Below are 13,418 nucleotides of genomic sequence, written 5' to 3' on the forward strand. Positions count from 1 at the left end.
GCCGGTTCACACTCCAGCTTCAGAGATAAGCCCTCAGGTGAGTCATCACACCCCACTCAGCCTCAGTGTCCCCTCTGGTAAAAGGGGGATCGCAGCAGGCCTCCGTGTTGTTGGAAGTAAAGGCAGCAGAGGCCTGTCCACACTCACCCACCACAGCGGCACTGGCTCCATCCTCCCATCCACAAGAGCTCTCCCACAACCTAGAGGATGGGGAGGCTGAACCAGACCCCAGCTTCCCGGTGAACCGGAGAACAGGCCACAGCCAAGAACAGCGAGTCCAGAACCACCCCCACACACGGCAATGTGCAGTTTACACACACGCTTCTCCGCAAGGCAGTTAATCCCCATCACAGGCTTGGAGACAGGGGCCTTCATTTTAGCCACTTTACAGATGAGAAAAATCGAGGCCCGTGGAGATGAGCAACTCGGACTCTTTACTTTCCTTCAGGCCAAACAGCAACAAGGAAGCTGTGTGTGCACCCAGGAGAATGCACATCCCTATTTAGGTCGACTGTGCTTCTAAAGCATCCTTTCCTTGCCACTGGATGAGAACAAATCACGGTGAAACTCTCAGCTGGCTGGTTTTCAAAACTACACACACAACTTAATATCAAACCTTCTGCCTGTGAAGAGCCACAAACTAGAGTAAATGATGCACCCCAGCTTTTCTGAGATGGTCCTGATTTCAAATATTCAAACCACCTGCCCAGTCACAGTTTCAGAAGATCCTGCCATCCCACTGCTCAGGATGGAGCACGGGTTCATAGTTTGTCCATCTCAGCTCCTGGCTGTGAGAGGACAGGGAGCAGAACCACATACTGAGCCAAAGGCACCTGCTGCTGGTTGGCCCAGGGCATCCCCACAACTTGAATCCGAGGTAGGTTTGAAGTTGACTAGCTTCAGCTGGTGGAGGTACTGGGTTGAAGAGTGTCCCCCTAAATTTCAGATCCTTCTAGAACCTTGGAACATGACCTTATTTGGAAATAGGGTCATTACAGATGTAATTAGTTAGCTGAGGTCACTGTGCCTTAGGGTGAACCCTAGATCCCATGACTGGCGAGCTTATAAGACAAGGAGAGAAGACTCCCAGACAGACCCCAAGGTAAGATGGCCAGGTGTAGACGGAGACAGAGACTGGAGGACTGTGTCTTCAAGCCAAGGACTTCCAGGAGCCGCCAGGGGCTGGCAGAAGCAAGAGAGGGGCCTCCCCTTGAGCCTCCGGAGGGAGTGCGGCCCTGCTGACACTTTCCTTTCAGACTTCTGGCCTCCAGAACTGTGAGAGAATGAATTCTGTTATTTTACGCTGCCCAGCTCGTGGGGATCAGTTGCGGCAGCCACAGGACACTCACACAGCAGAGAAGAAAGCTAACGCTCAGAGAGAAAAGTAACCGGCCGCAACCCCTGGGCTCACACACAGCTGAGCCCAGCTGGACTGGGCAGCCTGGCCCAGTGCTTCAGACCTCCTTTCCCCCCCTGGCACCCACTTCATCTCTTCAACACTCCCCCACCCCCACTTACATACAGGCTGCTGATTACGATGAAAGATGTGCCAACGTCCCCACTTCCGCAGTATCCAAATTAGTGTCATTACAGAAAAGAAGTCCAGATAAAAATACCCAAACTTGGGGAGCGCCAGGGCGAGAATCAGCAGACCTGCACGGCAGCCTGCAGCGGCGGCATCTGAACTCGCAGCAGCTCAGGCCGAGAGGCCACCCACCGCCCACCCCTCCAGCTCGTACTGGTACTCGCCAGCCAGGTCCCCGGTTCTCAGAGCTGTGTTTGCCTTTTTCATCAACTAAACAAAGCAACAGAGGTGCAAACACTGCCTTGGGGAAGCGGGTGGGTACATCCCTCCCTCCAGTCACCAAGGTTGTGGGGAGGTGTGGGGGGGATGAATTACTGTACAGCAAGTCCAGCTGCACCAGGATGTAATAAAATGTGTTGCTAAGATACAAGTGCCACAGAAGTTCATTAAAGGACACTTTCAACCAAGCTGCCAGACTCTTCTCCCTTCAAAGCCGCTTCTTTGGTACCGTCCCTCGTGCTTATAATTAGATCCACAATATGAGAGGCTGCGTTCCCCATTCAAGTCCACTCAGCAGAACACGTTAATAAAATAACTCCAACGAGGCAGTGGCTGGGGCTGGAGTGTGTCGGGGGCTGGGGGATGAGTCTATTTACAGAAATGCATTTGTGTTCCACTTACTTATCTAAATGAGAGATAAACACCCTTGAAGAGTCCCAAGGCACTCTGGTTGTGTGACCGGCTCCTCCCCTCCCAGGAGTTTGGGGCTCACTCTGGAACTGCAGAATCGCTAAACCTTGGGAGCTTGGACCATTGTAGAACCAAGGTCTTGAATCTCAGGAATCACCAACACAGACTCTTTGCATCTTAGGATGCTAAAGTTCTAGAATCTTCAGTGCATCGAGTCTGACTCAGTCACTGCATTTAGCACTCGGTATGTCGGCACCTCGCGAGATGTTGAGTGGAGACAGAGATGAGGGATGGAGGAAATTACTAGATGACCACCCGCCCCCCACCTCCACCCTCCCATCCCCCCACGTGACGGAGCTATCCGGGGGAAAGACAGACTCTGTCCCTGAGGTCAGGGTGACTGCCCACCTCCGCCGGGCCCCAGACGATGCAGAGGAAGGAGCCAGGTGTTGAGGGCACAGTGGAGGGGATGTGGCAAGGGGCTCAGACGGTCGCGGAGGAGAGAGTCACCTCGATCTGCAGGGGTGTCCCTTCTGGCCGGGGATATGTGGAAAGGCTGTATTGCCCATATCCACATATCACACTTCATTTCTGGCTTCTCTTGAAAAATCCAAGGAGCCAGCGGCACCGGGCCCACGCCACATCACAACAGCGGGGTGCTGGGCCATGCTGCCCCCAGCTGAGGGGCTTGGTCTCTCCAGCACCCAGCCCTCAGCAGGACCACTCGCCAGCCCACAGCTTCGGACTCTGCCATCCCTGCCGAAGTTGGGAACCTCAGGTTGTAATTACACAGCCACAGAGTCCCTGATGGGTCTCAAGATTTCTGAATCACAGAATCTCAGTGTCAGGGAGCATCAGCCAGGCTTCCCCGTACAACTGCTGGTTGGTGCCGCTTCTCCTTCACTGATTGAGAGGTGGTTTGGCAGACAAAGGCCTTAAACAACCAGTTCTAGCCCCAGACAGCTCTCATCATTAGGGAATTCCTTCAGACTGGAGGCGGAAATCAGCTTTCACCTAACTTCCAATCTGTGGTCAACATTCTGCCCCATGAAAGGGCTGCTCCCTCTCAAAACACTCAGGCCAGGTGCTGATTCAAAGGCTGAGGTCAGTCACACCGAGAGGAAGGGTCCCTACCCCGTTTGACTCTCTGATCCCCTCTAGACCACTCTCTAAAGCTGCCACCTATCCTATACACGCACACACACACATATGCATACATGCATACACACATGCACACATATACACATGCGTGCAAACACACACAAACACCCACGGATCCACACACGTGCATGCACAAGCGCACACACACGCGCATACATGCAGACACACACAAGCATACACAAATGTGTGCACACACGCATACACACACATGCACACACACACGCATGTGCACATCCCTTCCCCTGCTCTACTTTTCACCAGAGCACCTGCCAACTTCCGACCCACTCCATATGTCATGCATTATGTTTCTCATCGATTACCTGTCTCCCCCCCAAGTCTCTGAGCACCACAAGGGCCTATTCTGCCCACTGCTCACGAGCGTGTTAACGGGGCCCTCCCTGCTGAACATCCTCATCTGGTCACACCCCGGAGAATACGCAAAAAGGCTTCAGACACAGAGAGCTCCACTACCCTCATCCCCTCCAGTCCCTTACGCTGAAGGTTCTGGGCCACTGAGTCCCAGCTCCTGCTTGGAGATGGCAGCCACAGGTGGCTCCTGGCAACTTTCCCTTGACGTGCCCACTTCTGCCACTTCCCCAGCCTATGGCTGGAATCACCTCGAGGGCTCTGGCCTCAGTCCACGATGGCCCCAGTAACTGTTCTGTCACCTCTCCTTCCAGGCTCTTGGGGGGACCTTCTTGCAATGGCTGCAGGGAGGTGGACGTGGGCAATGTGGGCAAACAGAGCTTTGCATTCAATGGGGCTGTCAACCCGGAGTTTAACAAATAATTCCGGCATTTATCTGCGGTGCATTTATTACCACTGAGACGCATTAATCACAGACTAGACTCGTATCGCTGATTGTAGGAAATGCTACCTGTCACTTTGTGCACTGCATCTCACATTAAATTCTGGATCATAGTCTCTCATATGTATATATTTTTAATTACATTTTCAAGTTCATTTACATGTGCAGATTGGCTTTCCGCCTGAATGACATCAAAGAGAAACACTTCTCCCTCTCTTTCTCTCCCTTCGCCTCCTCTCTTGCCTCATTCCAGCCCTTTTCTTTTTCCTGGGGTAAAAAGCCTGTCCCCAAATTGACTACAGCTTCACCCAGAGGCGGCCTCCTCAGGGAGGTCCCAACAGACCCCTCTCCTGCTGCTTCGCCTAACGGCTGCCTCCACTCCAGAGGCCCGCCCTTCCAAATTGCCATCTCTCAGCTCTTTTCCTATTTTGAGGAATGACTCTTCCCTAACAAGCCCACAGCTGGCCCCTACCCTCAAGTGTAGACTCTGAAAACAGAAATGTGCAAACTTGGACTAGGTGATGGCTGCAGGTACTCCTGATTCTCCAGGGACACAGAAGGTGAAGAAACTTACCCATACCTGGAGATCTGCAGCCAATCTGATTATAATAAGTTTCATCGTATGGACCATTCTGGAACACATCATGCCCTGCCAAAGCTGCCTGTCTCTTACTTGTGCAATTCAGAAGTCAACTACTTGGAGAGTCTTGCAACCGTTCTCAAAACACCCGGATGTCCCGAGGATCCTTTCTTGGCAGTCCTGTTGTCCACACATAAGGTCATCTGTGCAGGACCCAGCAACTCTCACATACAGGCTGCCCTCTGGGGCCAGCGGCCTCCGAAAGAAAACTCTGGTGAAGTAAATTTAATTCTGGAAACAAACACAATAGGTTTCTCGCATGGGCGAAGCACAGTGATCAGAAGACCTGGAGTCACAGGGGCTCGATCTTGTTCCTGGGTGCAATCCCCAACCCCCACCGGGGCCTCAGTTTCCCTCGGGTAAGATGAGGGGCATGGCCAAGGTGCTCTCTTTGGTTCTCACATCCTATGCTTTTAGCTTCAGCCATAAGCCATCAGGCCAAGGTGGGGGACATGTCCCCTCAATTTCCACAGACTCCCAAGTCAGGGGCCGAATCCCAGCTCTGGGTACACCCGTCCAGAAACCAAAAGCAACTCAGAAGTTTCTGTATCAACAAAAAGCCACAGGCTGCCCTCTGGGGGCCTCCCTGCTTTTCTACGGCAATAATGTCTTTGGGGTCCTGCTGGCTTTCTGTTTCTTGTATTATTGTTAATAAAATAGTACTGACAACAGCTCTCTCTAACTCAACTCCTGGCTGCACCTCGGGAATCGTGCCCAGTGCTTATAATGCTCGCCCCATTCATCCCCGGGACATCACTGCCAGAGGGGCTGCAACACCCCCACTTTCAGACCAGGACCCAGCCTGGCCCGCCCCTCCCATCCCTCTTCAGGATGAGGGTTCGACTCAACCCTGGGCAAAAAAATAAAAATCCCACACGGATACCCTTCTTTCTGCCATATTTTAAGAAGACCAGCACAAGTGCCAAGCCGAAGTAAAAAACCGTATAGTACGGCCCAATCAGAGCCGCCAAGGGACGCCCGCTCTTGGCAGTCAGGGACTGTAACCAGAGCGAAGCTACACCAGCAATTTCTCCCCACACTGGGATTGCTACTACAGAACAGTAAGTCACCACCAAAAACACAGAACAATCTTCAGAAAGCATATTTGTTCCTTCAGAGAACAGAGACCATTTCAAAATGAGATGTCTCCACCTTAAAATATAAAATAACAACATCAATAATAATAAAAAGGAGAGCAGAACGCAAGCCAGTGAGAAGGAGGAAACTCCCCAGCCGCGAAGGGCTTGGCTTTTGCGCTGCAGACTCCTCTCCGCAACCCTGCAATCCTCGCTGAGTCCCCGGCCAGCCACACACTCCCCGGTGCTAAGCCAACAGCCAGGCTCCCGCGAGATGCAGAGACCAGACCCAGACCCAGACCCCAGGAAGCTTCCATGACTTCTATTTCAGAGCAGAAGTCCCACTCGCAGTCACCAGGACGGTTACTAACTTGCTGGGGATTGTCTCCAACATCGTAACTCCGCTTATTTTTATCTGACCGTGTGCCCTGGAGTAACAGTCCACACCTCACTTTTCATATTGGTGCCATTACGCTGTCATTTCTCTCCCTACACGTGCCAGTGTTGGGGTTAAGGTCACGAAGCTGGGCACCCAATGGTCCAGAACTGGACCACGGCTTCTCTACTCACCAGGTGTGTGATCTCAAGGCCCTCAACCTCTCTGGGCCGAGCCAGTCCACAGAGAGAACCAGAAGGCACCTGCTCAGAGCCAGCACCCCACAGGAACACCAGGACGCGTCAGGACACGTCATCAGTCCCACTGGGTGAGACCTTCCTGTGGGCCCAGAGCTTAATGCACCACTCACTAATCCTGTGGCCTCTCGAAGATTGTTTCTTGAGTACTCACCCAGCGCCAGGCACTCTGCTCCCTGGCTGGCCATGAACTATTATTAATCCCCTTTTATAACTACGGAACCAGAGCCTCCAAAGCGGCAAAGCCTGCCCCAAGCGGAAGAGCCGGCAAAGGATGGAGCTGGGATTGGAACTCCAGTCTGTCCAGTTTTAAAGCCTGCACCGTAAACCGCTTTGTCACACGTCTCTCGGAGACAAAGTTAAAAGCCTTCTAAACAGTACTTGGGAGGGAAATCGGGGGGCAGGGCCTCCAAGCCTGGGCCACCGGACACCCTCAAAGCTCCTTAACCCCCTAGAGGTGACCAGAGCCTCCCCGAGACGCTGCCCCACATCAAGAGCCTCGGCTGCTGAAGAAGGTGTGTGGCGCCCTCAGGACCAGCAGTGTGTCCGCAGATGGGGCGAGTAGCAGCCTCGTGTGTTCACTGCTCACACAAGTGAAATCAAAGACACAGCCCATGATTCGGTTCCTGAAGAGACAAAGGCGTTGGAGGAAAAACTTGCTAAATCACAAGGCTAATCATCATAGCCAGCAGCTCTAATGAGGCATCATGGGACTACCAAAGTTATTATCAGAGTCATTTCATTGAAAAAATTCAAAGTTAATTGAAATCAATTGTACAGTTCCAACAGCAGGTCTGCTTTAAGACTCTAAGATATCAAAGTGGACTCTTTGGAGTGGCTGATGCAGGCGGCGTAGTCAGCATAGTGGTCGTCAACATTTACGGGGGCAAAAAGCAACATGACACTCTCGCACGGAAAGATCGCCTCCCCAACGGGGACAAGCAACAAGACAAAAGTGCCCAGGTCAGAGCCCGGGCAAGGGGGTGGTTCCTGTGGTTCAAATCAACCGTCATCTCTAGTAACAGACCCACATTTAACACCTTCATGTTGCAGTCTAAATGCACTTTCATATCTGCTGATCCCATCTCAATCACCGGGTGAGTGGGTCTTATTCCCATCCCCACTTCACAGCTGGCAAACGGAGCTCGTTCAGAGAGGCAGAATGGCTTGCCCAAGGTTGCTCAGCCAAGACACAGGAAGCTGGGCCGTGAACCCCCGTGTGCTGACTTTGGGGCCCTTGCTCTTCTGGCTACATCACCTTTTACCCTACACCATGGGAGACCAGCTGGAGATGAGCAGGGGGCTAACACGGAGGTACTCCAGGCTAGGGGCTGGGTTGACAATTCCATTCATGGCGGTCCCAAGCGGCTCAACCTTGGAAAGCTGCCCTCCTCCGATCTGTCCTGAAGATTCACCAGCCCAGTCCAACCCAAGTCCCAGGATTATCCTGACAATCAAATAAAAAGACGTCTATCAAGGAGGACAGAGGAGGTGCATTGAAGAGAGTGCCACAGCCAGCCTCGGCAGCGAGTGTGCAATCTGCCACCACCTTCTCCACCAGTGCAAATGTCACCTCCCTGGAGCTGTCCCCAAACCGCTCAGCACAGCACATCGTCCCATCTGCCGCCTGGGTGAGCCTGGTGGCCAGACACCTCACACAAATACCTCACTGGGCCTCAACAGTTGACTGTGGACACACCTGCCTCCCCATCTGCATGTGAAAACTGCTGTGAGCTGTGGGCTTTATCAAGTGAAAGCCCTCTGCAAGTGTAAAACCTTACAGAGTGAGATGTCACCGTCACTCACAACATACCGCTCCACCGCTACTTCCATATCCCCAATAATTTCTGGTGGAAACTCCTTTCATATTCGTGGAATTAACCTGAGCTGTTCCCAAGAGACCTCCACAATACCATGTCAGGTGTGAAAAGCAGGTCTGGGAACAGTGATGCCTGCTGCATGGACTTGTGTGAGAAGGTGTTTACGCGACATCATAGACGCATCTGCAGACACCTCCGATGAGCACACCTCGAGGCCACCGCTGCTCTCGCTCAAGGATACAGTGGGGTAGGAAGAAGTGAGACCCGCGCTTTACGATATTCACACTTGTACTGCCATTTTCCCAACGAGCACGTGTTGCTTTTCTAAGAAAAACCTTTAAAAAGTAGAATTCTTCTTTATCTCCTAAATGTCACCAAAATGATAGAATGCTGATCACCACCTTCCTTAGTAAAATTTACTTCAGCAGAATGTTAACTATTTTCCTGACTTCAAAAGCAAATCCTTCCTCTCATTTTAGTAACAGACAAAATAACAACTATTTTATACACATTACATAGGCTTTACACGTATACTGTTGTATTGACATATATCAATATACAAATATTTGTCATTATACGTTACATGTGGCCAAGAAAATTAAATCAATAGGAATAAAAATGTAACCGGTAAACATGTAACTATAAATTGCATTCACGTACATACACACACACCACACGCACACAGACACACACACACACTTCTCTTCTTCAACTTAGCAGAGTTACCCACTCAATTGCCTTCTGGGGCTTCCAGAGGTGTCCCCCACTAACTCTTTGGCTCTAAGAACCTCTGGTGAAGGCTAGGGGAGGGTCACCTGGAACCTCCACCCTCACAGCCTGGTTTATGTACTGGTCACCCAGGGCTCTGGGTCCAGCACCAGCCTCGCGCTCCCCACAACAATGGGGCCTGTCAAGAGGCTCCCCACGCAGGTGACAATCACCTAAGTATCTCATGCACTTGGGGAACCCAGGCATCCTTCGCAACTCCTCCCTTCTGACCTGCCCTCAGCACCCCTGCACTCCTACACACACCTTCCTGCCTCGTGCCCTAGAAGCCCTTGGGCAGGGCAAGAGGCCATGGTATCAACTCGAGGCCCTCTGTCCCTGCATGTGACACCTTCTTACACTGGCCCCAGCTGGCCTTCTCTGCCCTCTCTCTCCTCCTCGTTCACGGTTTTACTGCCAGAAAACTCAGCAGCACCCTTACCTCCCACTGCGCGTTCCTCTGGGGCCATTTTCCCTTGACAAGCTTGGCTGCCATCCCCGCCCATCCACTCCCCAGGAGGCCTTATGGACACATCTCCCAGGCAACCCCCTCCCGGAAGTCGTCCTCAGTTTCCAGGCCAGCAATGACGCAGGTGTTCCCGCAGCATGGTTTTCACAGCCCTTTTCCAGAAGTTCCTTGAAACTGTTCTCCACACCTCACTCTTTTGTCGGGTTTCCAAGGGCAGGGAGCTTGTCTCATTCATCTCTGGGTCCACTCATTTCAACACACACGATTTCAAAATCTTCCCTTTGCTCCAGGCCTACTGCAGGCTAGGGGCTCCCCTAGGACAGTTAACAAATCATTGCCAATCTTCACACCATCACTGCCCTGGGAAAAGGCAGAGGGGAGCCCGCAGGCACCCCTCAGGGAGCTTACAGTCTAGCACAGTAGCTGATCTAGGAAGATCTACACAAGCAAGGCTAAGAACGCCGCAGAGGCAGAAAAGCACTCCAGGTGTCTGTAGCTGCCCCTCAGGGAGCTTACAGTCTAGCACAGTAGCTATTCTAGAAAGATCTACACAAGCAAGGCTAAGAACGCTGCAGAGGCAGAAAAGCACTCCAGGTGTCTGTAGCTGCCCCGCAGGAGCAAGGCGGAGCTTCTGGGGCAGAGGCTGAGCAGGTGGGCAGGGCCATCCCGTGGCTCTGCAGGCCCCTGGGTTTCATCCCAAGAGCAAGGGGAAGCCACTGGAAGGTTGTGAGCCAGGGAGCACCGTGACCTCATTCACATTCTAAGACACTGACTCTGGGGAAGAATACACTAGAAGGGCCCAGAGTAGACGCAGCATGCCACTCACAATAGGAAAAGGTGGAAACAGGCCAAACGTCCACTCGTGGATGAACGGTTGGACAGAACGAGTTCTCTCTACACGGCAGGAAGTCCTGACATAAAAGCTAGTGAAGTGCTGATACGTGCTACAACTTGCACGGAACCTGAATCATTAAGTGCAACAGGCCAGTCACAAGAAGATGTAAATACATCTATTTCATATAAGTGGAATCATACTATAGACATAGCATAATCATACTATATAGTCATTTTACACACACACACATACATACATATATACACACATATATAGTATGATTCCATTCATACGAAAGCCCAGAACAGGCAACTCTAGAGACAGAGTAGATGAGTGGTTGCTTAAAGCTGGGGAAGGGGGAAAGGGGAGAGGGGAAGTGACAGCCAAGGGGTTTCTTTTACAGGCGATAAAAATATTCTAAAATGGATGGTAGTGAAGGCCGTACAGATCTGTGAATACACTAAAAACCACTGAATGGTACACTTTACATGGGTGAATAGTGTATGTAAAGTATATCTCAATAAAGCTGTTTTGTTGTTGTTGTTTTTAAGTAGATGCAGTGAAGGGGCTATCACAATCTTCCAGGTAAGAGATGGTAGTGGGTGGGTGCAGGGCGATGAAGGGATGGAGGGGTCCAGGAAACTCCAGCTGTGTGTGGGGGGGTTGTGAGAGGTGGGGGATGAAGGCCACACAGGTGGTAGCCAGGCTAACCAGGGGTGAAACCAGGCTAGGCCTTGCTGTCCCATTCCCACGATCTTCCCCTAGCAGTATTAAGTGTGGAGCTTTTGGAGTTGCACTGATTTTTTTTCTGTAATGTATAATGATACTGTTTCAACAATGAGAACTGGCACTTTACATCAGAGAGATTAAAATGTACCTTTCTGGAGCAGAGTAAGCTTGGGAGGAGAGTTTGGAAAACAGAAAGTCCTGGTACCAAAGGACTGCAAACAATGTGGGGCGGGGCTGTGGATAACCCCCCAGCTTCATTCAGTGGCTGCTTCTAAGGTGGAATCCCCCAGTGCTGGACACAGCTGGTAAGTCATAGTGAAGACACGTCTCAGCGGTGGGCACACACACAACATCTTTCAAGACAACGTATTCTTACTGCCGCACTCGGTGACAGCCCCTCAGAACCCAGAGTTCATCAACTCCATGGACTCTTGGGGTAGTGCACAAGGTCCCAAGCTCACCTCCGGGGTCTTTCTCGTGAGACCACAGCAGCGCGGTTCAAACAGAAGGCTCTTCCCAACCCGACTGTAAAGCTGAACCTGCATGAAGTTCAGGTCTGGAGATGCCAGCTCACACGTGACATCTAAATGTTGTGCTCAGAACTCCGAAGAGGGGACCCCCACCCACCCAGTATTTATGCTGGGTCTGTAACTTACACAGAAGGGCTTGTTGCTTGACAATTTAGATAAAAATGTTACTGCCTCTCTGCATGTGCTGCAAACTCATGGTGTAAACCACTGGAGCATCTAATGGAGTCTTCACACATCGTATCTTGTTAAAGAAGAGGGCCCTCCGCTATCGGAATCACAGCCCAGCAGCGAAGTGCAGCCACACCTGGGAAGGCAGCTTAGCTGGCCTGGGCCGGGCCACAACTCATCAGTTCTGACCAACTATCCTATGCCTCATTTTTTTTTTTAGTGGAAAATATGAACTTCATTTTCAAATACCAAGGTCCTATGTAAATTCACTTCCTGTTTATTCCCTAGTCCTCCAATGGTAGGACAAAAATCAGACAGTTACACAGAAAACGTATCTCTATCTACCCTGACCAATAAGCTATCTACCACTATGAGTCCTTTAAACACCTCTACATACTTGTCCGTGTTTGTTAAAGTAACTGAGAAAAACATCGTGCTAAGGGCATTAATGAGAAATTCACGGTTGGGCTCTGAAAGACAGGATTCCGCTGCTGGCGTACTGCTAACAGACCTGGATAACGGGGTCATCTGTTCATTTTACTATCTAGTTCATCATCCACATGTGCACTTTTAATTGAAACTTAACCTTTATATCCGATGTTCCAGCACAGAAAACATCTCTGGAGGTGGAAATGGTATGAGCGTTTCCCTAAGCAACTCTCTAAAAGAATTCTACCTTTAATTTTCTGTTGAGTTAAATAAACAAACTGTGACACACTTGCCTTTTCATCTCCACTCCCCCATTTCGGCTTCTTCTGGGCAGGTTCTGGGGTGACTAAGCAGAGCCTCTTCAAAACCCTAGTTCAGCCCAGAGTCACCTCCAAAGCGCTTGTTCATCGACCTTTCCCCAGCTAAGCTGCCAATCACCACCAAACTCTCCCAAGGAGAGGGAGACGGGAGTAAATGTTAAGTCTACCCAACTCATTTCATAGGTGACCTCTGAAAGATTTCAACGCAGAGCCTGGGAAAGACAAGGCGGCTTTATTAGCATGCTGAACCACGGCCGCAGCCCCCTCCCCTCCCTCTTTTATGAGCCCTTGTTATATAAAATGCCACAAAGGGAAATGGAAAAACAACACCCTTGCAGTTAAAAACACAAGTTCCAATGGCCAGGCCAAATCCTGGCTGCTTACCCGATGTTATGTTTAGTCGTTTAAAAGGGAAACATTTCTAAAAGGCCGGAGAAAAAAGTTTTCCTTGTTTTCTTTCTTTTTAAACACACACTCACACACACAAAAAGATGGAGGTCAGCTCGCAAGCAAGCCTCCTTCCCGGAGTTCAAATTTAAAGGCAACGGCAGCCCGGAGTCGGAGAGCTCCTTCCCGAAGCTGCTGCAACCTTCAAACAGGATTTTCAAATGTTTCTTTCGGCTTATCTAAATTCCGGCATGACAGATAATAAATAGCGACTCATTTACTATCATCATAAAAATTTAAACAGCCTTGAAATAGTTGCTACAATACAGAAGAAATGATCAAACCCAAGCTCAGAAGAGTCATTCTAAATAGTAAAACTACTGCCACGCAGAAACATAAAGAGACATTGTTCCAATAAAAGCTTCTAGGTTAT

At 50.7% G+C, this 13,418-nt stretch overlaps 1 protein-coding gene and 1 long non-coding RNA gene across 5 annotated transcripts in view; both read right to left on the minus strand.

Annotated features, from left to right (window-relative positions):
• The window catches only part of PHF21B (PHD finger protein 21B), a 130,979-nt gene that overhangs the window by 114,281 nt on the left and 3,280 nt on the right, over positions 1-13,418 (minus strand). The window lies entirely within an intron of this gene.
• LOC129023267 (uncharacterized) lies at positions 7,258-10,313 on the minus strand. The gene is made up of 3 exons (XR_008496747.1): positions 9,561-10,313; positions 8,562-8,717; positions 7,258-7,980 (listed from the first exon to the last, which is right to left on the minus strand). It is a non-coding gene; the product is annotated as an uncharacterized LOC129023267 (long non-coding RNA).

This window comes from Pongo pygmaeus, chromosome 23 (assembly GCF_028885625.2).
Source record: "Pongo pygmaeus isolate AG05252 chromosome 23, NHGRI_mPonPyg2-v2.0_pri, whole genome shotgun sequence".
Taxonomy (NCBI): Eukaryota; Metazoa; Chordata; class Mammalia; order Primates; family Hominidae; genus Pongo; species Pongo pygmaeus.